The sequence below is a fragment of the Diplotaxodon limnothrissa genome, linkage group LG3 (genome assembly GCF_057381915.1).
Source record: "Diplotaxodon limnothrissa isolate DT_005_m linkage group LG3, D_limnothrissa_male_GT1.1, whole genome shotgun sequence".
In the NCBI taxonomy this organism is placed as follows: Eukaryota; Metazoa; Chordata; class Actinopteri; order Cichliformes; family Cichlidae; genus Diplotaxodon; species Diplotaxodon limnothrissa.
Genome location: NC_140598.1, coordinates 68,271,961 through 68,298,568, shown reverse-complemented (window position 1 = coordinate 68,298,568; position 26,608 = coordinate 68,271,961). Strand labels below are relative to the sequence as shown.

At 57.4% G+C, this 26,608-nt stretch overlaps 15 non-coding genes and 4 pseudogenes across 15 annotated transcripts; all 19 read right to left on the bottom strand.

The window, feature by feature from the left end:
• Nucleotides 1–151: 151 nt before the first annotated feature.
• Nucleotides 152–270, bottom strand: LOC146637060 (5S ribosomal RNA). Its single transcript, XR_014905718.1, has one exon. It is a non-coding gene; the product is annotated as a 5S ribosomal RNA (ribosomal RNA).
• An 820-nt stretch (nucleotides 271–1,090) lies between these two features.
• LOC146637059 (5S ribosomal RNA) lies at nucleotides 1,091–1,209 on the bottom strand. The gene has a single exon (XR_014905572.1). It is a non-coding gene; the product is annotated as a 5S ribosomal RNA (ribosomal RNA).
• Nucleotides 1,210–1,831: 622 nt separating this feature from the next.
• LOC146637058 (5S ribosomal RNA) lies at nucleotides 1,832–1,950 on the bottom strand (annotated as a pseudogene).
• Nucleotides 1,951–2,964: 1,014 nt separating this feature from the next.
• Nucleotides 2,965–3,083, bottom strand: LOC146637057 (5S ribosomal RNA). Its single transcript, XR_014905717.1, has one exon. It is a non-coding gene; the product is annotated as a 5S ribosomal RNA (ribosomal RNA).
• A 2,442-nt stretch (nucleotides 3,084–5,525) lies between these two features.
• LOC146637056 (5S ribosomal RNA) lies at nucleotides 5,526–5,644 on the bottom strand (annotated as a pseudogene).
• A 1,330-nt stretch (nucleotides 5,645–6,974) lies between these two features.
• On the bottom strand, nucleotides 6,975–7,093 carry LOC146637055 (5S ribosomal RNA). Its single transcript, XR_014905716.1, has one exon. It is a non-coding gene; the product is annotated as a 5S ribosomal RNA (ribosomal RNA).
• Nucleotides 7,094–8,351: 1,258 nt separating this feature from the next.
• On the bottom strand, nucleotides 8,352–8,470 carry LOC146637054 (5S ribosomal RNA). The gene has a single exon (XR_014905714.1). It is a non-coding gene; the product is annotated as a 5S ribosomal RNA (ribosomal RNA).
• Nucleotides 8,471–9,367: 897 nt separating this feature from the next.
• LOC146637053 (5S ribosomal RNA) lies at nucleotides 9,368–9,486 on the bottom strand. Its single transcript, XR_014905550.1, has one exon. It is a non-coding gene; the product is annotated as a 5S ribosomal RNA (ribosomal RNA).
• A 940-nt stretch (nucleotides 9,487–10,426) lies between these two features.
• On the bottom strand, nucleotides 10,427–10,545 carry LOC146637052 (5S ribosomal RNA). The gene has a single exon (XR_014905713.1). It is a non-coding gene; the product is annotated as a 5S ribosomal RNA (ribosomal RNA).
• Nucleotides 10,546–11,365: 820 nt separating this feature from the next.
• Nucleotides 11,366–11,484, bottom strand: LOC146637051 (5S ribosomal RNA). The gene has a single exon (XR_014905571.1). It is a non-coding gene; the product is annotated as a 5S ribosomal RNA (ribosomal RNA).
• A 622-nt stretch (nucleotides 11,485–12,106) lies between these two features.
• Nucleotides 12,107–12,225, bottom strand: LOC146637050 (5S ribosomal RNA; annotated as a pseudogene).
• Nucleotides 12,226–15,610: 3,385 nt separating this feature from the next.
• LOC146637049 (5S ribosomal RNA) lies at nucleotides 15,611–15,729 on the bottom strand. The gene has a single exon (XR_014905712.1). It is a non-coding gene; the product is annotated as a 5S ribosomal RNA (ribosomal RNA).
• An 858-nt stretch (nucleotides 15,730–16,587) lies between these two features.
• Nucleotides 16,588–16,706, bottom strand: LOC146637048 (5S ribosomal RNA). The gene has a single exon (XR_014905549.1). It is a non-coding gene; the product is annotated as a 5S ribosomal RNA (ribosomal RNA).
• A 940-nt stretch (nucleotides 16,707–17,646) lies between these two features.
• Nucleotides 17,647–17,765, bottom strand: LOC146637047 (5S ribosomal RNA). The gene has a single exon (XR_014905711.1). It is a non-coding gene; the product is annotated as a 5S ribosomal RNA (ribosomal RNA).
• Nucleotides 17,766–18,545: 780 nt separating this feature from the next.
• LOC146637046 (5S ribosomal RNA) lies at nucleotides 18,546–18,664 on the bottom strand. The gene has a single exon (XR_014905570.1). It is a non-coding gene; the product is annotated as a 5S ribosomal RNA (ribosomal RNA).
• Nucleotides 18,665–19,646: 982 nt separating this feature from the next.
• Nucleotides 19,647–19,765, bottom strand: LOC146637045 (5S ribosomal RNA). The gene has a single exon (XR_014905710.1). It is a non-coding gene; the product is annotated as a 5S ribosomal RNA (ribosomal RNA).
• Nucleotides 19,766–20,702: 937 nt separating this feature from the next.
• Nucleotides 20,703–20,821, bottom strand: LOC146637044 (5S ribosomal RNA). The gene has a single exon (XR_014905709.1). It is a non-coding gene; the product is annotated as a 5S ribosomal RNA (ribosomal RNA).
• A 1,571-nt stretch (nucleotides 20,822–22,392) lies between these two features.
• LOC146637043 (5S ribosomal RNA) lies at nucleotides 22,393–22,511 on the bottom strand. Its single transcript, XR_014905506.1, has one exon. It is a non-coding gene; the product is annotated as a 5S ribosomal RNA (ribosomal RNA).
• A 2,240-nt stretch (nucleotides 22,512–24,751) lies between these two features.
• Nucleotides 24,752–24,870, bottom strand: LOC146637042 (5S ribosomal RNA; annotated as a pseudogene).
• Nucleotides 24,871–26,608: the final 1,738 nt, after the last annotated feature.

Here is a 26,608-nt window from a genome sequence, read left to right as displayed (position 1 = left end):
TGGTGTAGGTTGCATCAGCTAGCAGCACAAGACATTGGAAAAGAGCCAAAAGCAATGTCGTTAATGTGCCCTCATTAATGGGCAGATGCTTTTGGTCTTTTAATACACCCCTTCTCTGGATCAAAAGCGGTTCAATGACATGAAAATGAAAGGCTTACAGCACCAGGTATTCCCAGGCAGTCTCCCATCCAAGTACTAACCAAGCCCAGCCCTGCTTAGCTTCCGAGATCAGACGAGGTCGGGCGTGCTCAGGGTGGTATGGCCGTAAGCTGCTGGCCCCAGCACAATGTCTCAATTTATGGATTCAAGTGATGAGGTGGCAAGTACCTGAAGTTACGAAGACAATCCTATAACCATACCTGCATGTTTGCATAATACCCTAACCCAAAGGCTCAGTTTGGCATTTATCCAACAGCACAGGCCCTGGATTGTTGAAGATGGCCTCAGGAACCAGCACAGGGCCTGGTGTGTTGTACATGGCCACAGCAAGCAGCACAGGGCCTGGTTTGGTGAAGATGGCCTCGGCCAGAAGCACAGGGCCTGGTGTGATATGAGTGGCCTGAGCAAGAGCCACAGGCCCTGGTGTGTTGTAAGTGGCCTCAGCCAGCAGCCACAGGCCCTGGTGTGGTGTAGGTGGCCTCAGCCAGCAGCCACAGGCCCTTGTGTGGTGTAAGTGGCCTCAGCCAGCAGCCACAGGCCCTGGTGTGGTGTAAGTGGCCTCAGCCAGTGCCACAGGCCCTGGTGTGGTGTAAGTGGCCTGAGCAAGAGCCACAGGCCCTGGTGTGGTGTAATTGGCCTCAATAGCAACTAAGGCCCTGGTGTGGTGTAGGTGGCCTCAGCCAGCAGCCACAGGCCCTGGTGTGGTGTAAGTGGCCTCAGCCAGAGCCACAGGCCCTGATGTGGTGTAAGTGGCCCCAGCCGGTCACTCAGGCCCTGGTGTGGTGTAGGTGGCATCAGCTAGCAGCACAAGACATTGGAAAAGAGCCAAAAGCAATGTCGTTAATGTGCCCTCATTAATGGGCAGCTGCTTTTGGTCTTTTAATACACCCCTTCTCTGGATCAAAAGCGGTTCAATGACATGAAAATGAAAGGCTTACAGCACCAGGTATTCCAAGGCAGTCTCCCATCCGAGTACTAACCAGGCCCAGCCCTGCTTAGCTTCCGAGATCAGACGAGGTCGGGCGTGCTCAGGGTGGTATGGCCGTAAGCTGCTGGCCCCAGCACAATGTCTCAATTTATGGATTCAAGTGATTAGGTGGCAAGTACCTGAAGTTACGAAGACAATCCTATAACCATACCTGCATGTTTGCATAATACCCTAACCCAAAGGCTTAGTTTGGCATTTATCCAACAGCACAGGCCCTGGATTGTTGAAGATGGCCTCAGGAACCAGCACAGGGCCTGGTGTGTTGTACATGGCCACAGCTAGCAGCAGAGGGCCAGGTTTGGTGAAGATGGCCTCGGCCAGAAGCGCAGGGCCTGGTGTGATGTGAGTGGCCTGAGCAAGAGCCACAGACCCTGGTGTGGTGTAATTGGCCTCAATAGCAACTAAGGCCCTGGTGTGGTGTAACTGGCCTCAGCCAGCAGCCACAGGCCCTGGTGTGGTGTAAGTGGCCTCAGCCAGAGCCACAGGCCCTGATGTGGTGTAAGTGGCCCCAGCCGGTCACTCAGGCCCTGGTGTGGTGTAGGTGGCATCAGCTAGCAGCACAAGACATTGGAAAACAGCCAAAAGCAATGTCGTTAATGTGCCCTCATTAATGGGGAGCTGCTTTTGGTCTTTTAATACACCCCTTCTCTGGATCAAAAGCGGTTCAATGACATGAAAATGAAAGGCTTACAGCACCAGGTATTCCCAGGCAGTCTCCCATCCAAGTACTAACCAAGCCCAGCCCTGCTTAGATTCCGAGATCAGACGAGGTCAGGCGTGCTCAGGGTGGTATGGCCGTAAGCTGCTGGCCCCAGCACAATGTCTCAATTTATGGATTCAAGTGATTAGGTGGCAAGTACCTGAAGTTACGAAGACAATCCTATAACCATACCTGCATGTTTGCATAATACCCTAACCCAAAGGCTCAGTTTGGCATTTATCCAACAGCACAGGCCCTGGATTGTTGAAGATGGCCTCAGGAACCAGCACAGGGCCTGGTGTGTTGTACATGGCCACAGCAAGCAGCACAGGGCCTGGTTTGGTGAAGATGGCCTCGGCCAGAAGCGCAGGGCCTGGTGTGATGTGAGTGGCCTGAGCAAGAGCCACAGGCCCTGGTGTGGTGTAAGTGGCCTCAGCCAGAAGCCACAGGCACTGGTGTGGTGTAAGTGGCCTCAGGAACCAGCACAGGGCCTGGTGTGTTGTACATGGCCACAGCTAGCAGCAGAGGGCCAGGTTTGGTGAAGATGGCCTCGGCCAGAAGCGCAGGGCCTGGTGTGATGTGAGTGGCCTGAGCAAGAGCCACAGGCCCTGGTGTGGTGTAAGTGGCCTCAATAGCAACTAAGGCCCTGGTGTGGTGTAACTGGCCTCAGCCAGCAGCCACAGGCCCTTGTGTGGTGTAAGTGGCCTCAGCCAGCAGCCACAGGCCCTGGTGTGGTGTAAGTGGCCTCAGCCAGTGCCACAGGCCCTGGTGTGGTGTAAGTGGCCTGAGCAAGAGCCACAGGCCCTGGTGTGGTGTAATTGGCCTCAATAGCAACTAAGGCCCTGGTGTGGTGTAGGTGGCCTCAGCCAGCAGCCACAGGCCCTGGTGTGGTGTAAGTGGCCTCAGCCAGAGCCACAGGCCCTGATGTGGTGTAAGTGGCCCCAGCCGGTCACTCAGGCCCTGGTGTGGTGTAGGTGGCATCAGCTAGCAGCACAAGACATTGGAAAAGAGCCAAAAGCAGTGTCGTTAATGTGCCCTCATTAATGGGCAGCTGCTTTTGGTCTTTTAATACACCCCTTCTCTGGATCAAAAGCGGTTCAATGACATGAAAATGAAAGGCTTACAGCACCAGGTATTCCCAGGCAGTCTCCCATCCAAGTACTAACCAAGCCCAGCCCTGCTTAGCTTCCGAGATCAGACGAGGTCGGGCGTGCTCAGGGTGGTATGGCCGTAAGCTGCTGGCCCCAGCACAATGTCTCAATTTATGGATTCAAGTGATTAGGTGGCAAGTACCTGAAGTTACGAAGACAATCCTATAACCATACCTGCATGTTTGCATAATACCCTAACCCAAAGGCTCAGTTTGGCATTTATCCAACAGCACAGGCCCTGGATTGTTGAAGATGGCCTCAGGAACCAGCACAGGGCCTGGTGTGTTGTACATGGCCACAGCAAGCAGCACAGGGCCTGGTTTGGTGAAGATGGCCTCGGCCAGAAGCGCAGGGCCTGGTGTGATGTGAGTGGCCTCAGCAAGCAGCCACAGGCCCTGGTTTGGTGTAAGTGGCCTCAGCCAGCAGCCACAGGCCCTGGTGTGTTGTAAGTGGCCTCAGCCAGCAGCCACAGGCCCTGGTGTGGTCTAAGTGGCCTCAGCCAGTGCCACAGGCCCTGGTGTGGTGTAAGTGGCCTGAGCAAGAGCCACAGGCCCTGGTGTGGTGTAAGTGGCCTCAGCCAGCAGCCACAGGCCCTGGTGTGGTGTAAGTGGCCTAAGCCAGAGCCACAGGCCCTGGTGTGGTGTAAGTGGCCTCAATAGCAAATAAGGCCCTGGTGTGGTGTAAGTGGCCTGAGCAAGAGCCACAGGGCCTGGTTTGGTGAAGATGGCCTCGGCCAGAAGCGCAGGGCCTGGTGTGATGTGAGTGGCCTGAGCAAGAGCCACAGGCCCTGGTGTGGTGTAAGTGGCCTCAGCCAGCAGCCACAGGCCCTGGTGTGGTGTAAGTCGCCTCAGCCAGAAGCCACAGGCACTGGTGTGGTGTAAGTGGCCTCAGGAACCAGCACAGGGCCTGGTGTGTTGTACATGGCCACAGCTAGCAGCAGAGGGCCAGGTTTGGTGAAGATGGCCTCGGCCAGAAGCGCAGGGCCTGGTGTGGTGTAAGTCGCCTCAGCCAGAAGCCACAGGCACTGGTGTGGTGTAAGTGGCCTCAGCCAGCAGCAAAAGGGCCCTGGTGTGGTGTAAGTCGCCTCAGCCAGCAGCCACAGGCCCTGGTGGGGTGTAGGTGGCCTCAGCCAGCAGCCACAGGCCCTGGTGTGGTGTAAGTGGCCTCAGCCAGCAGCCACAGGCCCTGGTGTGGTGTAAGTCGCCTCAGCCAGTGCCACAGGCCCTGGTGTGGTGTAAGTGGCCTGAGCAAGAGCCACAGACCCTGGTGTGGTGTAATTGGCCTCAATAGCAACTAAGGCCCTGGTGTGGTGTAAGTGGCTTCAGCCAGCAGCCACAAGCTCTGGTGTGGTGTAACTGGCCTCAGCCAGCAGCCACAGGCCCTGGTGTGGTGTAAGTGGCCTCAGCCAGAAGCACAGGGCCTGGTGTGATATGAGTGGCCTGAGCAAGAGCCACAGGCCCTGGTGTGGTGTAAGTCGCCTCAGCCAGCAGCCACAGGCCCTGGTGGGGTGTAGGTGGCCTCAGCCAGCAGCAAAAGGGCCCTGGTGTGGTGTAAGTCGCCTCAGTCAGCAGCCACAGGCCCTGGTGTGGTGTAGGTGGCCTCAGCCAGCAGCCACAGGCCCTGGTGTGGTGTAAGTGGCCTCAGCCAGCAGCCACAGGCCCTGGTGTGGTGTAAGTGGCCTCAGCCAGCAGCCACAGGCCCTGGTGTGGTGTAAGTGGCCTCAGCCAGTGCCACAGGCCCTGGTGTGGTGTAAGTGGCCTGAGCAAGAGCCACAGACCCTGGTGTGGTGTAATTGGCCTCAATAGCAACTAATGCCCTGGTGTGGTGTAGGTGGCCTCAGCCAGCAGCCACAGGCCCTGGTGTGGTGTAAGTGGCCTGAGCAAGAGCCACAGGGCCTGGTTTGGTGAAGATGGCCTCAGCCAGAAGCGCAGGGCCTGGTGTGATGTGAGTGGCCTGAGCAAGAGCCACAGGCCCTGGTGTGGTGTAAGTGGCCTCAGCCAGCAGCCACAGGCCCTGGTGTGGTGTAAGTCGCCTCAGCCAGAAGCCACAGGCACTGGTGTGGTGTAAGTGGCCTCAGCCAGCAGCAAAAGGGCCCTGGTGTGGTGTAAGTCGCCTCAGCCAGCAGCCACAGGCCCTGGTGTGGTGTAGGTGGCCTCAGCCAGCAGCCACAGGCCCTGGTGTGGTGTAAGTGGCCTCAATAGCAACTAAGGCCCTGGTGTGGTGTAAGTGGCTTCAGCCAGCAGCCACAGGCTCTGGTGTGGTGTAACTGGCCTCAGCCAGCAGCCACAGGCCCTGGTGTGGTGTAAGTGGCCTCAGCCAGAGCCACAGGCCCTGATGTGGTGTAAGTGGCCCCAGCCGGTCACTCAGGCCCTGGTGTGGTGTAGGTGGCATCAGCTAGCAGCACAAGACATTGGAAAAGAGCCAAAAGCAGTGTTGTTAATGTGCCCTCATTAATGGGCAGATGCTTTTGGTCTTTTAATACACCCCTTCTCTGGAGCAAAAGCGGTTCAATGACATGAAAAGGAAAGGCTTACAGCACCAGGTATTCCCAGGCAGTCTCCCATCCAAGTACTAACCAAGCCCAGCCCTGCTTAGCTTACGAGATCAGACGAGGTCGGGCGTGCTCAGGGTGGTATGGCCGTAAGATGCTGGCCCCAGCACAATGTCTCAATTTATGGATTCAAGTGATTAGGTGGCAAGTACCTGAAGTTACGAAGACAATCCTATAACCATACCTGCATGTTTGCATAATACCCTAACCCAAAGGCTCAGTTTGGCATTTATCCAACAGCACAGGCCCTGGATTGTTGAAGATGGCCTCAGGAACCAGCACAGGGCCTGGTGTGTTGTACATGGCCACAGCAAGCAGCACAGGGCCTGGTTTGGTGAAGATGGCCTCGGCCAGAAGCACAGGGCCTGGCGTGATATGAGTGGCCTGAGCAAGAGCCACAGGCCCTGGTGTGGTGTAAGTGGCCTGAGCAAGAGCCACAGGCCCTGGTGTGGTGTAAGTGGCCTGAGCAAGAGCCACAGGCCCTGGTGTGGTGTAAGTGGCCTGAGCAAGAGCCACAGGCCCTGGTGTGGTGTAGGTGGTCTCAGCCAGCAGCCACAGGCCCTGGTGTGGTGTAGGTGGCCTCAGCCAGCAGCCACAGGCCCTTGTGTGGTGTAAGTGGCCTCAGCCAGCAGCCACAGGCCCTGGTGTGGTGTAAGTGGCCTCAGCCAGTGCCACAGGCCCTGGTGTGGTGTAAGTGGCCTGAGCAAGAGCCACAGACCCTGGTGTGGTGTAATTGGCCTCAATAGCAAATAAGGCCCTGGTGTGGTGTAAGTGGCCTGAGCAAGAGCCACAGGGCCTGGTTTGGTGAAGATGGCCTCGGCCAGAAGCGCAGGGCCTGGTGTGATGTGAGTGGCCTGAGCAAGAGCCACAGGCCCTGGTGTGGTGTAAGTGGCCTCAGCCAGCAGCCACAGGCCCTGGTGTGGTGTAGGTGGCCTCAGCCAGCAGCCACAGGCCCTTGTGTGGTGTAAGTGGCCTCAGCCAGCAGCCACAGGCCCTGGTGTGGTGTAGGTGGCCTCAGCCAGCAGCCACAGGCCCTGGTGTGGTGTAAGTGGCCTCAGCCAGTGCCACAGGCCCTGGTGTGGTGTAAGTGGCCTGAGCAAGAGCCACAGACCCTGGTGTGGTGTAATTGGCCTCAATAGCAACTAAGGCCCTGGTGTGGTGTAGGTGGCCTCAGCCAGCAGCCACAGGCCCTGGTGTGGTGTAAGTGGCCTCAGCCAGAGCCACAGGCCCTGATGTGGTGTAAGTGGCCCCAGCCGGTCACTCAGGCCCTGGTGTGGTGTAGGTGGCATCAGCTAGCAGCACAAGACATTGGAAAAGAGCCAAAAGCAGTGTCGTTAATGTGCCCTCATTAATGGGCAGCTGCTTTTGGTCTTTTAATACACCCCTTCTCTGGATCAAAAGCGGTTCAATGACATGAAAATGAAAGGCTTACAGCACCAGGTATTCCCAGGCAGTCTCCCATCCAAGTACTAACCAAGCCCAGCCCTGCTTAGCTTCCGAGATCAGACGAGGTCGGGCGTGCTCAGGGTGGTATGGCCGTAAGCTGCTGGCCCCAGCACAATGTCTCAATTTATGGATTCAAGTGATTAGGTGGCAAGTACCTGAAGTTACGAAGACAATCCTATAACCATACCTGCATGTTTGCATAATACCCTAACCCAAAGGCTCAGTTTGGCATTTATCCAACAGCACAGGCCCTGGATTGTTGAAGATGGCCTCAGGAACCAGCACAGGGCCTGGTGTGTTGTACATGGCCACAGCAAGCAGCACAGGGCCTGGTTTGGTGAAGATGGCCTCGGCCAGAAGCACAGGGCCTGGTGTGATGTGAGTGGCCTGAGCAAGAGCCACAGGCCCTGGTGTGGTGTAAGTGGCCTCAGCCAGCAGCCACAGGCCCTGGTGTGGTGTAGGTGGCCTCAGCCAGCAGCCACAGGCCCTGGTGTGGTGTAAGTGGCCTGAGCAAGAGCCACAGGCCCTGGTTTGGTGTAAGTGGCCTCAGCCAGCAGCCACAGGCCCTGGTGTGTTGTAAGTGGCCTCAGCCAGCAGCCACAGGCCCTGGTGTGGTGTAAGTGGCCTGAGCAAGAGCCACAGGCCCTGGTTTGGTGTAAGTGGCCTCAGCCAGCAGCCACAGGCCCTGGTGTGTTGTAAGTGGCCTCAGCCAGCAGCCACAGGCCCTGGTGTGGTCTAAGTGGCCTCAGCCAGTGCCACAGGCCCTGGTGTGGTGTAAGTGGCCTGAGCAAGAGCCACAGGCCCTGGTGTGGTGTAAGTGGCCTGAGCAAGTGCCACAGGCCCTGGTGTGGTGTAAGTCGCCTCAGCCAGAAGCCACAGGCACTGGTGTGGTGTAAGTGGCCTCAGCCAGCAGCAAAAGGGCCCTGGTGTGGTGTAAGTCGCCTCAGCCAGCAGCCACAGGCCCTGGTGTGGTGTAGGTGGCCTCAGCCAGCAGCCACAGGCCCTGGTGTGGTGTAAGTGGCCTCAATAGCAACTAAGGCCCTGGTGTGGTGTAAGTGGCTTCAGCCAGCAGCCACAGGCTCTGGTGTGGTGTAACTGGCCTCAGCCAGCAGCCACAGGCCCTGGTGTGGTGTAAGTGGCCTCAGCCAGAGCCACAGGCCCTGATGTGGTGTAAGTGGCCCCAGCCGGTCACTCAGGCCCTTGTGTGGTGTAGGTTGCATCAGCTAGCAGCACAAGACATTGGAAAAGAGCCAAAAGCAATGTCGTTAATGTGCCCTCATTAATGGGCAGATGCTTTTGGTCTTTTAATACACCCCTTCTCTGGATCAAAAGCGGTTCAATGACATGAAAATGAAAGGCTTACAGCACCAGGTATTCCCAGGCAGTCTCCCATCCAAGTACTAACCAAGCCCAGCCCTGCTTAGCTTCCGAGATCAGACGAGGTCGGGCGTGCTCAGGGTGGTATGGCCGTAAGCTGCTGGCCCCAGCACAATGTCTCAATTTATGGATTCAAGTGATTAGGTGGCAAGTACCTGAAGTTACGAAGACAATCCTATAACCATACCTGCATGTTTGCATAATACCCTAACCCAAAGGCTCAGTTTGGCATTTATCCAACAGCACAGGCCCTGGATTGTTGAAGATGGCCTCTGGAACCAGCACAGGGCCTGGTGTGTTGTACATGGCCACAGCAAGCAGCACAGGGCCTGGTTTGGTGAAGATGGCCTCGGCCAGAAGCACAGGGCCTGGCGTGATATGAGTGGCCTGAGCAAGAGCCACAGGCCCTGGTGTGGTGTAAGTGGCCTGAGCAAGAGCCACAGGCCCTGGTGTGGTGTAAGTGGCCTGAGCAAGAGCCACAGGCCCTGGTGTGGTGTAAGTGGCCTGAGCAAGAGCCACAGGCCCTGGTGTGGTGTAAGTGGCCTGAGCAAGAGCCACAGGCCCTGGTGTGGTGTAAGTGGTCTCAGCCAGCAGCCACAGGCCCTGGTGTGGTGTAGGTGGCCTCAGCCAGCAGCCACAGGCCCTGGTGTGGTGTAAGTGGCCTCAGCCAGTGCCACAGGCCCTGGTGTGGTGTAAGTGGCCTGAGCAAGAGCCACAGACCCTGGTGTGGTGTAATTGGCCTCAATAGCAACTAAGGCCCTGGTGTGGTGTAGGTGGCCTCAGCCAGCAGCCACAGGCCCTGATGTGGTGTAAGTGGCCCCAGCCGGTCACTCAGGCCCTGGTGTGGTGTAGGTGGCATCAGCTAGCAGCACAAGACATTGGAAAAGAGCCAAAAGCAATGTCGTTAATGTGCCCTCATTAATGGGTAGCTGCTTTTGGTCTTTTAATACACCCCTTCTCTGGATCAAAAGCGGTTCAATGACATGAAAATGAAAGACTTACAGCACCAGGTATTCCCAGGCAGTCTCCCATCCAAGTACTAACCAAGCCCAGCCCTGCTTAGCTTCCGAGATCAGACGAGGTCGGGCGTGCTCAGGGTGGTATGGCCGTAAGCTGCTGGCCCCAGCACAATGTCTCAATTTATGGATTCAAGTGATTAGGTGGCAAGTACCTGAAGTTACGAAGACAATCCTATAACCATACCTGCATGTTTGCATAATACCCTAACCCAAAGGCTCAGTTTGGCATTTATCCAACAGCACAGGCCCTGGATTGTTGAAGATGGCCTCAAGAACCAGCACAGGACCTGGTGTGTTTTACATGGCCACAGCAAGCAGCACAGGGCCTGGTTTGGTGAAGATGGCCTCAGCAAGCAGCCACAGGCCCTGGTTTGGTGTAAGTGGCCTCAGCCAGCAGCCACAGGCCCTGGTGTGTTGTAAGTGGCCTCAGCCAGCAGCCACAGGCCCTGGTGTGGTCTAAGTGGCCTCAGCCAGTGCCACAGGCCCTGGTGTGGTGTAAGTGGCCTGAGCAAGAGCCACAGGCCCTGGTGTGGTGTAAGTGGCCTCAGCCAGCAGCCACAGGCCCTGGTGTGGTGTAAGTGGCCTCAGCCAGCAGCCACAGGCCCTGGTGTGGTGTAAGTGGCCTCAGCCAGTGCCACAGGCCCTGGTGTGGTGTAAGTGGCCTGAGCAAGAGCCACAGACCCTGGTGTGGTGTAATTGGCCTCAATAGCAACTAATGCCCTGGTGTGGTGTAGGTGGCCTCAGCCAGCAGCCACAGGCCCTGGTGTGGTGTAAGTGGCCTCAGCCAGCAGCCACAGGCCCTGGTGTGGTGTAAGTGGCCTCAGCCAGAGCCACAGGCCCTGATGTGGTGTAAGTGGCCCCAGCCGGTCACTCAGGCCCTTGTGTGGTGTAGGTTGCATCAGCTAGCAGCACAAGACATTGGAAAAGAGCCAAAAGCAATGTCGTTAATGTGCCCTCATTAATGGGCAGATGCTTTTGGTCTTTTAATACACCCCTTCTCTGGATCAAAAGCGGTTCAATGACATGAAAATGAAAGGCTTACAGCACCAGGTATTCCCAGGCAGTCTCCCATCCAAGTACTAACCAAGCCCAGCCCTGCTTAGCTTCCGAGATCAGACGAGGTCGGGCGTGCTCAGGGTGGTATGGCCGTAAGCTGCTGGCCCCAGCACAATGTCTCAATTTATGGATTCAAGTGATGAGGTGGCAAGTACCTGAAGTTACGAAGACAATCCTATAACCATACCTGCATGTTTGCATAATACCCTAACCCAAAGGCTCAGTTTGGCATTTATCCAACAGCACAGGCCCTGGATTGTTGAAGATGGCCTCAGGAACCAGCACAGGGCCTGGTGTGTTGTACATGGCCACAGCAAGCAGCACAGGGCCTGGTTTGGTGAAGATGGCCTCGGCCAGAAGCACAGGGCCTGGTGTGATATGAGTGGCCTGAGCAAGAGCCACAGGCCCTGGTGTGTTGTAAGTGGCCTCAGCCAGCAGCCACAGGCCCTGGTGTGGTGTAGGTGGCCTCAGCCAGCAGCCACAGGCCCTTGTGTGGTGTAAGTGGCCTCAGCCAGCAGCCACAGGCCCTGGTGTGGTGTAAGTGGCCTCAGCCAGTGCCACAGGCCCTGGTGTGGTGTAAGTGGCCTGAGCAAGAGCCACAGACCCTGGTGTGGTGTAATTGGCCTCAATAGCAACTAAGGCCCTGGTGTGGTGTAGGTGGCCTCAGCCAGCAGCCACAGGCCCTGGTGTGGTGTAAGTGGCCTCAGCCAGAGCCACAGGCCCTGATGTGGTGTAAGTGGCCCCAGCCGGTCACTCAGGCCCTGGTGTGGTGTAGGTGGCATCAGCTAGCAGCACAAGACATTGGAAAAGAGCCAAAAGCAATGTCGTTAATGTGCCCTCATTAATGGGCAGCTGCTTTTGGTCTTTTAATACACCCCTTCTCTGGATCAAAAGCGGTTCAATGACATGAAAATGAAAGGCTTACAGCACCAGGTATTCCAAGGCAGTCTCCCATCCGAGTACTAACCAGGCCCAGCCCTGCTTAGCTTCCGAGATCAGACGAGGTCGGGCGTGCTCAGGGTGGTATGGCCGTAAGCTGCTGGCCCCAGCACAATGTCTCAATTTATGGATTCAAGTGATTAGGTGGCAAGTACCTGAAGTTACGAAGACAATCCTATAACCATACCTGCATGTTTGCATAATACCCTAACCCAAAGGCTTAGTTTGGCATTTATCCAACAGCACAGGCCCTGGATTGTTGAAGATGGCCTCAGGAACCAGCACAGGGCCTGGTGTGTTGTACATGGCCACAGCTAGCAGCAGAGGGCCAGGTTTGGTGAAGATGGCCTCGGCCAGAAGCGCAGGGCCTGGTGTGATGTGAGTGGCCTGAGCAAGAGCCACAGACCCTGGTGTGGTGTAATTGGCCTCAATAGCAACTAAGGCCCTGGTGTGGTGTAACTGGCCTCAGCCAGCAGCCACAGGCCCTGGTGTGGTGTAAGTGGCCTCAGCCAGAGCCACAGGCCCTGATGTGGTGTAAGTGGCCCCAGCCGGTCACTCAGGCCCTGGTGTGGTGTAGGTGGCATCAGCTAGCAGCACAAGACATTGGAAAACAGCCAAAAGCAATGTCGTTAATGTGCCCTCATTAATGGGGAGCTGCTTTTGGTCTTTTAATACACCCCTTCTCTGGATCAAAAGCGGTTCAATGACATGAAAATGAAAGGCTTACAGCACCAGGTATTCCCAGGCAGTCTCCCATCCAAGTACTAACCAAGCCCAGCCCTGCTTAGATTCCGAGATCAGACGAGGTCAGGCGTGCTCAGGGTGGTATGGCCGTAAGCTGCTGGCCCCAGCACAATGTCTCAATTTATGGATTCAAGTGATTAGGTGGCAAGTACCTGAAGTTACGAAGACAATCCTATAACCATACCTGCATGTTTGCATAATACCCTAACCCAAAGGCTCAGTTTGGCATTTATCCAACAGCACAGGCCCTGGATTGTTGAAGATGGCCTCAGGAACCAGCACAGGGCCTGGTGTGTTGTACATGGCCACAGCAAGCAGCACAGGGCCTGGTTTGGTGAAGATGGCCTCGGCCAGAAGCGCAGGGCCTGGTGTGATGTGAGTGGCCTGAGCAAGAGCCACAGGCCCTGGTGTGGTGTAAGTGGCCTCAGCCAGAAGCCACAGGCACTGGTGTGGTGTAAGTGGCCTCAGGAACCAGCACAGGGCCTGGTGTGTTGTACATGGCCACAGCTAGCAGCAGAGGGCCAGGTTTGGTGAAGATGGCCTCGGCCAGAAGCGCAGGGCCTGGTGTGATGTGAGTGGCCTGAGCAAGAGCCACAGGCCCTGGTGTGGTGTAAGTGGCCTCAATAGCAACTAAGGCCCTGGTGTGGTGTAACTGGCCTCAGCCAGCAGCCACAGGCCCTTGTGTGGTGTAAGTGGCCTCAGCCAGCAGCCACAGGCCCTGGTGTGGTGTAAGTGGCCTCAGCCAGTGCCACAGGCCCTGGTGTGGTGTAAGTGGCCTGAGCAAGAGCCACAGGCCCTGGTGTGGTGTAATTGGCCTCAATAGCAACTAAGGCCCTGGTGTGGTGTAGGTGGCCTCAGCCAGCAGCCACAGGCCCTGGTGTGGTGTAAGTGGCCTCAGCCAGAGCCACAGGCCCTGATGTGGTGTAAGTGGCCCCAGCCGGTCACTCAGGCCCTGGTGTGGTGTAAGTGGCCTCAATAGCAAATAAGGCCCTGGTGTGGTGTAAGTGGCCTGAGCAAGAGCCACAGGGCCTGGTTTGGTGAAGATGGCCTCGGCCAGAAGCGCAGGGCCTGGTGTGATGTGAGTGGCCTGAGCAAGAGCCACAGGCCCTGGTGTGGTGTAAGTGGCCTCAGCCAGCAGCCACAGGCCCTGGTGTGGTGTAAGTCGCCTCAGCCAGAAGCCACAGGCACTGGTGTGGTGTAAGTGGCCTCAGGAACCAGCACAGGGCCTGGTGTGTTGTACATGGCCACAGCTAGCAGCAGAGGGCCAGGTTTGGTGAAGATGGCCTCGGCCAGAAGCGCAGGGCCTGGTGTGGTGTAAGTCGCCTCAGCCAGAAGCCACAGGCACTGGTGTGGTGTAAGTGGCCTCAGCCAGCAGCAAAAGGGCCCTGGTGTGGTGTAAGTCGCCTCAGCCAGCAGCCACAGGCCCTGGTGGGGTGTAGGTGGCCTCAGCCAGCAGCCACAGGCCCTGGTGTGGTGTAAGTGGCCTCAGCCAGCAGCCACAGGCCCTGGTGTGGTGTAAGTCGCCTCAGCCAGTGCCACAGGCCCTGGTGTGGTGTAAGTGGCCTGAGCAAGAGCCACAGACCCTGGTGTGGTGTAATTGGCCTCAATAGCAACTAAGGCCCTGGTGTGGTGTAAGTGGCTTCAGCCAGCAGCCACAAGCTCTGGTGTGGTGTAACTGGCCTCAGCCAGCAGCCACAGGCCCTGGTGTGGTGTAAGTGGCCTCAGCCAGAAGCACAGGGCCTGGTGTGATATGAGTGGCCTGAGCAAGAGCCACAGGCCCTGGTGTGGTGTAAGTCGCCTCAGCCAGCAGCCACAGGCCCTGGTGGGGTGTAGGTGGCCTCAGCCAGCAGCAAAAGGGCCCTGGTGTGGTGTAAGTCGCCTCAGTCAGCAGCCACAGGCCCTGGTGTGGTGTAGGTGGCCTCAGCCAGCAGCCACAGGCCCTGGTGTGGTGTAAGTGGCCTCAGCCAGCAGCCACAGGCCCTGGTGTGGTGTAAGTGGCCTCAGCCAGCAGCCACAGGCCCTGGTGTGGTGTAAGTGGCCTCAGCCAGTGCCACAGGCCCTGGTGTGGTGTAAGTGGCCTGAGCAAGAGCCACAGACCCTGGTGTGGTGTAATTGGCCTCAATAGCAACTAATGCCCTGGTGTGGTGTAGGTGGCCTCAGCCAGCAGCCACAGGCCCTGGTGTGGTGTAAGTGGCCTGAGCAAGAGCCACAGGGCCTGGTTTGGTGAAGATGGCCTCAGCCAGAAGCGCAGGGCCTGGTGTGATGTGAGTGGCCTGAGCAAGAGCCACAGGCCCTGGTGTGGTGTAAGTGGCCTCAGCCAGCAGCCACAGGCCCTGGTGTGGTGTAAGTCGCCTCAGCCAGAAGCCACAGGCACTGGTGTGGTGTAAGTGGCCTCAGCCAGCAGCAAAAGGGCCCTGGTGTGGTGTAAGTCGCCTCAGCCAGCAGCCACAGGCCCTGGTGTGGTGTAGGTGGCCTCAGCCAGCAGCCACAGGCCCTGGTGTGGTGTAAGTGGCCTCAATAGCAACTAAGGCCCTGGTGTGGTGTAACTGGCCTCAGCCAGCAGCCACAGGCCCTGGTGTGGTGTAAGTGGCCTCAGCCAGAGCCACAGGCCCTGGTGTGGTGTAAGTGGCCTGAGCAAGAGCCACAGGCCCTGGTTTGGTGTAAGTGGCCTCAGCCAGCAGCCACAGGCCCTGGTGTGTTGTAAGTGGCCTCAGCCAGCAGCCACAGGCCCTGGTGTGGTGTAAGTGGCCTGAGCAAGAGCCACAGGCCCTGGTTTGGTGTAAGTGGCCTCAGCCAGCAGCCACAGGCCCTGGTGTGTTGTAAGTGGCCTCAGCCAGCAGCCACAGGCCCTGGTGTGGTCTAAGTGGCCTCAGCCAGTGCCACAGGCCCTGGTGTGGTGTAAGTGGCCTGAGCAAGAGCCACAGGCCCTGGTGTGGTGTAAGTGGCCTGAGCAAGTGCCACAGGCCCTGGTGTGGTGTAAGTCGCCTCAGCCAGAAGCCACAGGCACTGGTGTGGTGTAAGTGGCCTCAGCCAGCAGCAAAAGGGCCCTGGTGTGGTGTAAGTCGCCTCAGCCAGCAGCCACAGGCCCTGGTGTGGTGTAGGTGGCCTCAGCCAGCAGCCACAGGCCCTGGTGTGGTGTAAGTGGCCTCAATAGCAACTAAGGCCCTGGTGTGGTGTAAGTGGCTTCAGCCAGCAGCCACAGGCTCTGGTGTGGTGTAACTGGCCTCAGCCAGCAGCCACAGGCCCTGGTGTGGTGTAAGTGGCCTCAGCCAGAGCCACAGGCCCTGATGTGGTGTAAGTGGCCCCAGCCGGTCACTCAGGCCCTTGTGTGGTGTAGGTTGCATCAGCTAGCAGCACAAGACATTGGAAAAGAGCCAAAAGCAATGTCGTTAATGTGCCCTCATTAATGGGCAGATGCTTTTGGTCTTTTAATACACCCCTTCTCTGGATCAAAAGCGGTTCAATGACATGAAAATGAAAGGCTTACAGCACCAGGTATTCCCAGGCAGTCTCCCATCCAAGTACTAACCAAGCCCAGCCCTGCTTAGCTTCCGAGATCAGACGAGGTCGGGCGTGCTCAGGGTGGTATGGCCGTAAGCTGCTGGCCCCAGCACAATGTCTCAATTTATGGATTCAAGTGATTAGGTGGCAAGTACCTGAAGTTACGAAGACAATCCTATAACCATACCTGCATGTTTGCATAATACCCTAACCCAAAGGCTCAGTTTGGCATTTATCCAACAGCACAGGCCCTGGATTGTTGAAGATGGCCTCTGGAACCAGCACAGGGCCTGGTGTGTTGTACATGGCCACAGCAAGCAGCACAGGGCCTGGTTTGGTGAAGATGGCCTCGGCCAGAAGCACAGGGCCTGGCGTGATATGAGTGGCCTGAGCAAGAGCCACAGGCCCTGGTGTGGTGTAAGTGGCCTGAGCAAGAGCCACAGGCCCTGGTGTGGTGTAAGTGGCCTGAGCAAGAGCCACAGGCCCTGGTGTGGTGTAAGTGGCCTGAGCAAGAGCCACAGGCCCTGGTGTGGTGTAAGTGGTCTCAGCCAGCAGCCACAGGCCCTGGTGTGGTGTAGGTGGCCTCAGCCAGCAGCCACAGGCCCTGGTGTGGTGTAAGTGGCCTCAGCCAGTGCCACAGGCCCTGGTGTGGTGTAAGTGGCCTGAGCAAGAGCCACAGACCCTGGTGTGGTGTAATTGGCCTCAATAGCAACTAAGGCCCTGGTGTGGTGTAGGTCGCCTCAGCCAGCAGCCACAGGCCCTGATGTGGTGTAAGTGGCCCCAGCCGGTCACTCAGGCCCTGGTGTGGTGTAGGTGGCATCAGCTAGCAGCACAAGACATTGGAAAAGAGCCAAAAGCAATGTCGTTAATGTGCCCTCATTAATGGGTAGCTGCTTTTGGTCTTTTAATACACCCCTTCTCTGGATCAAAAGCGGTTCAATGACATGAAAATGAAAGACTTACAGCACCAGGTATTCCCAGGCAGTCTCCCATCCAAGTACTAACCAAGCCCAGCCCTGCTTAGCTTCCGAGATCAGACGAGGTCGGGCGTGCTCAGGGTGGTATGGCCGTAAGCTGCTGGCCCCAGCACAATGTCTCAATTTATGGATTCAAGTGATTAGGTGGCAAGTACCTGAAGTTACGAAGACAATCCTATAACCATACCTGCATGTTTGCATAATACCCTAACCCAAAGGCTCAGTTTGGCATTTATCCAACAGCACAGGCCCTGGATTGTTGAAGATGGCCTCAAGAACCAGCACAGGACCTGGTGTGTTTTACATGGCCACAGCAAGCAGCACAGGGCCTGGTTTGGTGAAGATGGCCTCAGCAAGCAGCCACAGGCCCTGGTTTGGTGTAAGTGGCCTCAGCCAGCAGCCACAGGCCCTGGTGTGTTGTAAGTGGCCTCAGCCAGCAGCCACAGGCCCTGGTGTGGTCTAAGTGGCCTCAGCCAGTGCCACAGGCCCTGGTGTGGTGTAAGTGGCCTGAGCAAGAGCCACAGGCCCTGGTGTGGTGTAAGTGGCCTCAGCCAGCAGCCACAGGCCCTGGTGTGGTGTAAGTGGCCTCAGCCAGCAGCCACAGGCCCTGGTGTGGTGTAAGTGGCCTCAGCCAGTGCCACAGGCCCTGGTGTGGTGTAAGTGGCCTGAGCAAGAGCCACAGACCCTGGTGTGGTGTAATTGGCCTCAATAGCAACTAATGCCCTGGTGTGGTGTAGGTGGCCTCAGCCAGCAGCCACAGGCCCTGGTGTGGTGTAAGTGGCCTCAGCCAGCAGCCACAGGCCCTGGTGTGGTGTAAGTGGCCTCAGCCAGAGCCACAGGCCCTGATGTGGTGTAAGTGGCCCCAGCCGGTCACTCAGGCCCTTGTGTGGTGTAGGTTGCATCAGCTAGCAGCACAAGACATTGGAAAAGAGCCAAAAGCAATGTCGTTAATGTGCCCTCATTAATGGGCAGATGCTTTTGGTCTTTTAATACACCCCTTCTCTGGATCAAAAGCGGTTCAATGACATGAAAATGAAAGGCTTACAGCACCAGGTATTCCCAGGCAGTCTCCCATCCAAGTACTAACCAAGCCCAGCCCTGCTTAGCTTCCGAGATCAGACGAGGTCGGGCGTGCTCAGGGTGGTATGGCCGTAAGCTGCTGGCCCCAGCACAATGTCTCAATTTATGGATTCAAGTGATGAGGTGGCAAGTACCTGAAGTTACGAAGACAATCCTATAACCATACCTGCATGTTTGCATAATACCCTAACCCAAAGGCTCAGTTTGGCATTTATCCAACAGCACAGGCCCTGGATTGTTGAAGATGGCCTCAGGAACCAGCACAGGGCCTGGTGTGTTGTACATGGCCACAGCAAGCAGCACAGGGCCTGGTTTGGTGAAGATGGCCTCGGCCAGAAGCACAGGGCCTGGTGTGATATGAGTGGCCTGAGCAAGAGCCACAGGCCCTGGTGTGTTGTAAGTGGCCTCAGCCAGCAGCCACAGGCCCTTGTGTGGTGTAAGTGGCCTCAGCCAGCAGCCACAGGCCCTGGTGTGGTGTAAGTGGCCTCAGCCAGTGCCACAGGCCCTGGTGTGGTGTAAGTGGCCTGAGCAAGAGCCACAGACCCTGGTGTGGTGTAATTGGCCTCAATAGCAACTAAGGCCCTGGTGTGGTGTAGGTGGCCTCAGCCAGCAGCCACAGGCCCTGGTGTGGTGTAAGTGGCCTCAGCCAGAGCCACAGGCCCTGATGTGGTGTAAGTGGCCCCAGCCGGTCACTCAGGCCCTGGTGTGGTGTAGGTGGCATCAGCTAGCAGCACAAGACATTGGAAAAGAGCCAAAAGCAATGTCGTTAATGTGCCCTCATTAATGGGCAGCTGCTTTTGGTCTTTTAATACACCCCTTCTCTGGATCAAAAGCGGTTCAATGACATGAAAATGAAAGGCTTACAGCACCAGGTATTCCAAGGCAGTCTCCCATCCGAGTACTAACCAGGCCCAGCCCTGCTTAGCTTCCGAGATCAGACGAGGTCGGGCGTGCTCAGGGTGGTATGGCCGTAAGCTGCTGGCCCCAGCACAATGTCTCAATTTATGGATTCAAGTGATTAGGTGGCAAGTACCTGAAGTTACGAAGACAATCCTATAACCATACCTGCATGTTTGCATAATACCCTAACCCAAAGGCTCAGTTTGGCATTTATCCAACAGCACAGGCCCTGGATTGTTGAAGATGGCCACAGCAAGCAGCACAGGGCCTGGTTTGGTGAAGATGGCCTCGGCCAGAAGCGCAGGGCCTGGTGTGATGTGAGTGGCCTGAGCAAGAGCCACAGGCCCTGGTGTGGTGTAAGTGGCCTCAGCCAGCAGCCACAGGCCCTGGTGTGGTGTAAGTCGCCTCAGCCAGAAGCCACAGGCACTGGTGTGGTGTAAGTGGCCTCAGCCAGCAGCAAAAGGGCCCTGGTGTGGTGTAAGTCGCCTCAGTCAACAGCCACAGGCCCTGGTGTGGTGTAGGTGGCCTCAGCCAGCAGCCACAGGCCCTGGTGTGGTGTAAGTGGCCTCAGCCAGCAGCCACAGGCCCTGGTGTGGTGTAAGTGGCCTCAGCCAGCAGCCACAGGCCCTGGTGTGGTGTAAGTGGCCTCAGCCAGTGCCACAGGCCCTGGTGTGGTGTAAGTGGCCTGAGCAAGAGCCACAGACCCTGGTGTGGTGTAATTGGCCTCAATAGCAACTAATGCCCTGGTGTGGTGTAGGTGGCCTCAGCCAGCAGCCACAGGCCCTGGTGTGGTGTAAGTGGCCTCAGCCAGCAGCCACAGGCCCTGGTGTGGTGTAAGTGGCCTCAGCCAGAGCCACAGGCCCTGATGTGGTGTAAGTGGTCCCAGCCGGTCACTCAGGCCCTTGTGTGGTGTAGGTTGCATCAGCTAGCAGCACAAGACATTGGAAAAGAGCCAAAAGCAATGTCGTTAATGTGCCCTCATTAATGGGCAGATGCTTTTGGTCTTTTAATACACCACTTCTCTGGATCAAAAGCGGTTCAATGACATGAAAATGAAAGGCTTACAGCACCAGGTATTCCCAGGCAGTCTCCCATCCAAGTACTAACCAAGCCCAGCCCTGCTTAGCTTCCGAGATCAGACGAGGTCGGGCGTGCTCAGGGTGGTATGGCCGTAAGCTGCTGGCCCCAGCACAATGTCTCAATTTATGGATTCAAGTGATTAGGTGGCAAGTACCTGAAGTTACGAAGACAATCCTATGACCATACCTGCATGTTTGCATAATACCCTAACCCAAAGGCTCAGTTTGGCATTTATCCAACAGCACAGGCCCTGGATTGTTGAAGATGGCCTCTGGAACCAGCACAGGGCCTGGTGTGTTGTACATGGCCACAGCAAGCAGCACAGGGCCTGGTTTGGTGAAGATGGCCTCGGCCAGAAGCACAGGGCCTGGCGTGATATGAGTGGCCTGAGCAAGAGCCACAGGCCCTGGTGTGGTGTAAGTGGCCTGAGCAAGAGCCACAGGCCCTGGTGTGGTGTAAGTGGCCTGAGCAAGAGCCACAGGCCCTGGTGTGGTGTAAGTGGCCTGAGCAAGAGCCACAGGCCCTGGTGTGGTGTAAGTGGTCTCAGCCAGCAGCCACAGGCCCTGGTGTGGTGTAGGTGGCCTCAGCCAGCAGCCACAGGCCCTTGTGTGGTGTAAGTGGCCTCAGCCAGCAGCCACAGGCCCTGGTGTGGTGTAAGTGGCCTCAGCCAGTGCCACAGGCCCTGGTGTGGTGTAAGTGGCCTGAGCAAGAGCCACAGACCCTGGTGTGGTGTAATTGGCCTCAATAGCAACTAATGCCCTGGTGTGGTGTAGGTGGCCTCAGCCAGCAGCCACAGGCCCTGGTGTGGTGTAAGTGGCCTCAGCCAGAGCCACAGGCCCTGATGTGGTGTAAGTGGCCCCAGCCGGTCACTCAGGCCCTTGTGTGGTGTAGGTTGCATCAGCTAGCAGCACAAGACATTGGAAAAGAGCCAAAAGCAATGTCGTTAATGTGCCCTCATTAATGGGCAGCTGCTTTTGGTCTTTTAATACACCCCTTCTCTGGATCAAAAGCGGTTCAATGACATGAAAATGAAAGGCTTACAGCACCAGGTATTCCCAGGCAGTCTCCCATCCAAGTACTAACCAAGCCCAGCCCTGCTTAGCTTCCGAGATCAGACGAGGTCGGGCGTGCTCAGGGTGGTATGGCCGTAAGCTGCTGGCCCCAGCACAATGTCTCAATTTATGGATTCAAGTGATTAGGTGGCAAGTACCTCAAGTTACGAAGACAATCCTATAACCATACCTGCATGTTTGCATAATACCCTAACCCAAAGGCTCAGTTTGGCATTTATCCAACAGCACAGGCCCTGGATTGTTGAAGATGGCCTCAGGAACCAGCACAGGGCCTGGTGTGTTGTACATGGCCACAGCAAGCAGCACAGGGCCTGGTTTGGTGAAGATGGCCTCGGCCAGAAGCACAGGGCCTGGTGTGATATGAGTGGCCTGAGCAAGAGCCACAGGCCCTGGTGTGTTGTAAGTGGCCTCAGCCAGCAGCCACAGGCCCTGGTGCGGTGTAGGTGGCCTCAGCCAGCAGCCACAGGCCCTTGTGTGGTGTAAGTGGCCTCAGCCAGCAGCCACAGGCCCTGGTGTGGTGTAAGTGGCCTCAGCCAGAGCCACAGGCCCTGATGTGGTGTAAGTGGCCTGAGCAAGAGCCACAGGCCCTGGTGTGGTGTAAGTGGCCTGAGCAAGAGCCACAGGCCCTGGTGTGTTGTAAGTGGCCTCAGCCAGCAGCCACAGGCCCTGGTGTGGTGTAGGTGGCCTCAGCCAGAAGCCACAGGCCCTGGTGTGGTGTAGGTGGCCTCAGCCAGCAGCCACAGGCCCTGGTGTGGTGTAAGTGGCCTGAGCAAGAGCCACAGGCCCTGGTTTGGTGTAAGTGGCCTCAGCCAGCAGCCACAGGCCCTGGTGTGTTGTAAGTGGCCTCAGCCAGCAGCCACAGGCCCTGGTGTGGTGTAAGTGGCCTGAGCAAGAGCCACAGGCCCTGGTTTGGTGTAAGTGGCCTCAGCCAGCAGCCACAGGCCCTGGTGTGTTGTAAGTGGCCTCAGCCAGCAGCCACAGGCCCTGGTGTGGTCTAAGTGGCCTCAGCCAGTGCCACAGGCCCTGGTGTGGTGTAAGTGGCCTGAGCAAGAGCCACAGGCCCTGGTGTGGTGTAAGTGGCCTGAGCAAGTGCCACAGGCCCTGGTGTGGTGTAAGTGGCCTAAGCCAGAGCCACAGGCCCTGGTGTGGTGTAAGTGGCCTCAATAGCAAATAAGGCCCTGGTGTGGTGTAAGTGGCCTGAGCAAGAGCCACAGGGCCTGGTTTGGTGAAGATGGCCTCAGCCAGAAGCGCAGGGCCTGGTGTGATGTGAGTGGCCTTAGCAAGAGCCACAGGCCCTGGTGTGGTGTAAGTGGCCTCAGCCAGCAGCCACAGGCCCTGGTGTGGTGCAAGTCGCCTCAGCCAGAAGCCACAGGCACTGGTGTGGTGTAAGTGGCCTCAGCCAGCAGCCACAGGCCCTGGTGTGGTGTAAGTCGCCTCAGCCAGAAGCCACAGGCCCTGATGTGGTGTAAGTGGCCCCAGCCGGTCACTCAGGCCCTGGTGTGGTGTAGGTGGCATCAGCTAGCAGCACAAGACATTGGAAAACAGCCAAAAGCAATGTCGTTAATGTGCCCTCATTAATGGGGAGCTGCTTTTGGTCTTTTAATACACCCCTTCTCTGGATCAAAAGCGGTTCAATGACATGAAAACGAAAGGCTTACAGCACCAGGTATTCCCAGGTAGTCTCCCATCCAAGTACTAACCAAGCCCAGCCCTGCTTAGCTTCCGAGATCAGACGAGGTCGGGCGTGCTCAGGGTGGTATGGCCGTAAGCTGCTGGCCCCAGCACAATGTCTCAATTTATGGATTCAAGTGATTAGGTGGCAAGTACCTGAAGTTACGAAGACAATCCTATAACCATACCTGCATGTTTGCATAATACCCTAACCCAAAGGCTCAGTTTGGCATTTATCCAACAGCACAGGCCCTGGATTGTTGAAGATGGCCTCAAGAACCAGCACAGGACCTGGTGTGTTTTACATGGCCACAGCAAGCAGCACAGGGCCTGGTTTGGTGAAGATGGCCTCAGCAAGCAGCCACAGGCCCTGGTTTGGTGTAAGTGGCCTCAGCCAGCAGCCACAGGCCCTGGTGTGTTGTAAGTGGCCTCAGCCAGCAGCCACAGGCCCTGGTGTGGTCTAAGTGGCCTCAGCCAGTGCCACAGGCCCTGGTGTGGTGTAAGTGGCCTGAGCAAGAGCCACAGGCCCTGGTGTGGTGTAAGTGGCCTCAGCCAGCAGCCACAGGCCCTGGTGTGGTGTAAGTGGCCTCAGCCAGCAGCCACAGGCCCTGGTGTGGTGTAAGTGGCCTCAGCCAGTGCCACAGGCCCTGGTGTGGTGTAAGTGGCCTGAGCAAGAGCCACAGACCCTGGTGTGGTGTAATTGGCCTCAATAGCAACTAATGCCCTGGTGTGGTGTAGGTGGCCTCAGCCAGCAGCCACAGGCCCTGGTGTGGTGTAAGTGGCCTCAGCCAGCAGCCACAGGCCCTGGTGTGGTGTAAGTGGCCTCAGCCAGAGCCACAGGCCCTGATGTGGTGTAAGTTGCCCCAGCCGGTCACTCAGGCCCTTGTGTGGTGTAGGTTGCATCAGCCAGCAGCCACAGGCCCTGGTGTGGTGTAAGTGACCTAAGCCAGAGCCACAGGCCCTGGTGTGGTGTAAGTGGCCTCAATAGCAAATAAGGCCCTGGTGTGGTGTAAGTGGCCTGAGCAAGAGCCACAGGGCCTGGTTTGGTGAAGATGGCCTCGGCCAGAAGCGCAGGGCCTGGTGTGATGTGAGTGGCCTGAGCAAGAGCCACAGGCCCTGGTGTGGTGTAAGTGGCCTCAGCCAGCAGCCACAGGCCCTGGTGTGGTGTAAGTCGCCTCAGCCAGAAGCCACAGGCACTGGTGTGGTGCAAGTGGCCTCAGGAACCAGCACAGGGCCTGGTGTGTTGTACATGGCCACAGCTAGCAGCAGAGGGCCAGGTTTGGTGAAGATGGCCTCGGCCAGAAGCGCAGGGCCTGGTGTGGTGTAAGTCGCCTCAGCCAGAAGCCACAGGCACTGGTGTGGTGTAAGTGGCCTCAGCCAGCAGCAAAAGGGCCCTGGTGTGGTGTAAGTCGCCTCAGCCAGCAGCCACAGGCCCTGGTGGGGTGTAGGTGGCCTCAGCCAGCAGCCACAGGCCCTGGTGTGGTGTAAGTGGCCTCAGCCAGCAGCCACAGGCCCTGGTGTGGTGTAAGTCGCCTCAGCCAGTGCCACAGGCCCTGGTGTGGTGTAAGTGGCCTGAGCAAGAGCCACAGACCCTGGTGTGGTGTAATTGGCCTCAATAGCAACTAAGGCCCTGGTGTGGTGTAAGTGGCTTCAGCCAGCAGCCACAAGCTCTGGTGTGGTGTAAGTGGCCTCAGCCAGCAGCCACAGGCCCTGGTGTGGTGTAAGTGGCCTCAGCCAGTGCCACAGGCCCTGGTGTGGTGTAAGTGGCCTGAGCAAGAGCCACAGACCCTGGTGTGGTGTAATTGGCCTCAATAGCAACTAATGCCCTGGTGTGGTGTAGGTGGCCTCAGCCAGCAGCCACAGGCCCTGGTGTGGTGTAAGTGGCCTGAGCAAGAGCCACAGGGCCTGGTTTGGTGAAGATGGCCTCAGCCAGAAGCGCAGGGCCTGGTGTGATGTGAGTGGCCTGAGCAAGAGCCACAGGCCCTGGTGTGGTGTAAGTGGCCTCAGCCAGCAGCCACAGGCCCTGGTGTGGTGTAAGTCGCCTCAGCCAGAAGCCACAGGCCCTGGTGTGGTGTAGGTGGCCTCAGCCAGCAGCCACAGGCCCTGGTGTGGTGTAAGTGGCCTCAGCCAGCAGCCACAGGCCCTGATGTGGTGTAAGTGGCCCCAGCCGGTCACTCAGGCCCTTGTGTGGTGTAGGTTGCATCAGCTAGCAGCACAAGACATTGGAAAACAGCCAAAAGCAATGTCGTTAATGTGCCCTCATTAATGGGGAGCTGCTTTTGGTCTTTTAATACACCCCTTCTCTGGATCAAAAGCGGTTCAATGACATGAAAATGAAAGGCTTAAAGCACCAGGTATTCCCAGGCAGTCTCCCATCCAAGTACTAACCAAGCCCAGCCCTGCTTAGCTTGCGAGATCAGACGAGGTCGGGCGTGCTCAGGGTGGTATGGCCGTAAGCTGCTGGCCCCAGCACAATGTCTCAATTTATGGATTCAAGTGATTAGGTGGCAAGTACCTGAAGTTACGAAGACAATCCTATAACCATACCTGCATGTTTGCATAATACCCTAACCCAAAGGCTCAGTTTGGCATTTATCCAACAGCACAGGCCCTGGATTGTTGAAGATGGCCTCAGGAACCAGCACAGGGCCTGGTGTGTTGTACATGGCCACAGCAAGCAGCACAGGGCCTGGTTTGGTGAAGATGGCCTCGGCCAGAAGCACAGGGCCTGGTGTGATGTGAGTGGCCTGAGCAAGAGCCACAGGCCCTGGTGTGGTGTAAGTGGCCTCAGCCAGCAGCCACAGGCCCTGGTGTGTTGTAAGTGGCCTCAGCCAGCAGCCACAGGCCCTGGTGTGGTCTAAGTGGCCTCAGCCAGTGCCACAGGCCCTGGTGTGGTGTAAGTGGCCTGAGCAAGAGCCACAGGCCCTGGTGTGGTGTAAGTGGCCTGAGCAAGTGCCACAGGCCCTGGTGTGGTGTAAGTGGCCTAAGCCAGAGCCACAGGCCCTGGTGTGGTGTAAGTGGCCTCAATAGCAAATAAGGCCCTGGTGTGGTGTAAGTGGCCTGAGCAAGAGCCACAGGGCCTGGTTTGGTGAAGATGGCCTCAGCCAGAAGCGCAGGGCCTGGTGTGATGTGAGTGGCCTGAGCAAGAGCCACAGGCCCTGGTGTGGTGTAAGTGGCCTCAGCCAGCAGCCACAGGCCCTGGTGTGGTGTAAGTCGCCTCAGCCAGAAGCCACAGGCACTGGTGTGGTGTAAGTGGCCTCAGGAACCAGCACAGGGCCTGGTGTGTTGTACATGGCCACAGCTAGCAGCAGAGGGCCAGGTTTGGTGAAGATGGCCTCGGCCAGAAGCGCAGGGCCTGGTGTGGTGTAAGTCGCCTCAGCCAGAAGCCACAGGCACTGGTGTGGTGTAAGTGGCCTCAGCCAGCAGCAAAAGGGCCCTGGTGTGGTGTAAGTCGCCTCAGCCAGCAGCCACAGGCCCTGGTGGGGTGTAGGTGGCCTCAGCCAGCAGCCACAGGCCCTGGTGTGGTGTAAGTGGCCTCAGCCAGCAGCCACAGGCCCTGGTGTGGTGTAAGTCGCCTCAGCCAGTGCCACAGGCCCTGGTGTGGTGTAAGTGGCCTGAGCAAGAGCCACAGACCCTGGTGTGGTGTAATTGGCCTCAATAGCAACTAAGGCCCTGGTGTGGTGTAAGTGGCTTCAGCCAGCAGCCACAAGCTCTGGTGTGGTGTAACTGGCCTCAGCCAGCAGCCACAGGCCCTGGTGTGGTGTAAGTGGCCTCAGCCAGAAGCACAGGGCCTGGTGTGATATGAGTGGCCTGAGCAAGAGCCACAGGCCCTGGTGTGGTGTAAGTCGCCTCAGCCAGCAGCCACAGGCCCTGGTGGGGTGTAGGTGGCCTCAGCCAGCAGCAAAAGGGCCCTGGTGTGGTGTAAGTCGCCTCAGTCAGCAGCCACAGGCCCTGGTGTGGTGTAGGTGGCCTCAGCCAGCAGCCACAGGCCCTGGTGTGGTGTAAGTGGCCTCAGCCAGCAGCCACAGGCCCTGGTGTGGTGTAAGTGGCCTCAGCCAGCAGCCACAGGCCCTGGTGTGGTGTAAGTGGCCTCAGCCAGTGCCACAGGCCCTGGTGTGGTGTAAATGGCCTGAGCAAGAGCCACAGACCCTGGTGTGGTGTAATTGGCCTCAATAGCAACTAATGCCCTGGTGTGG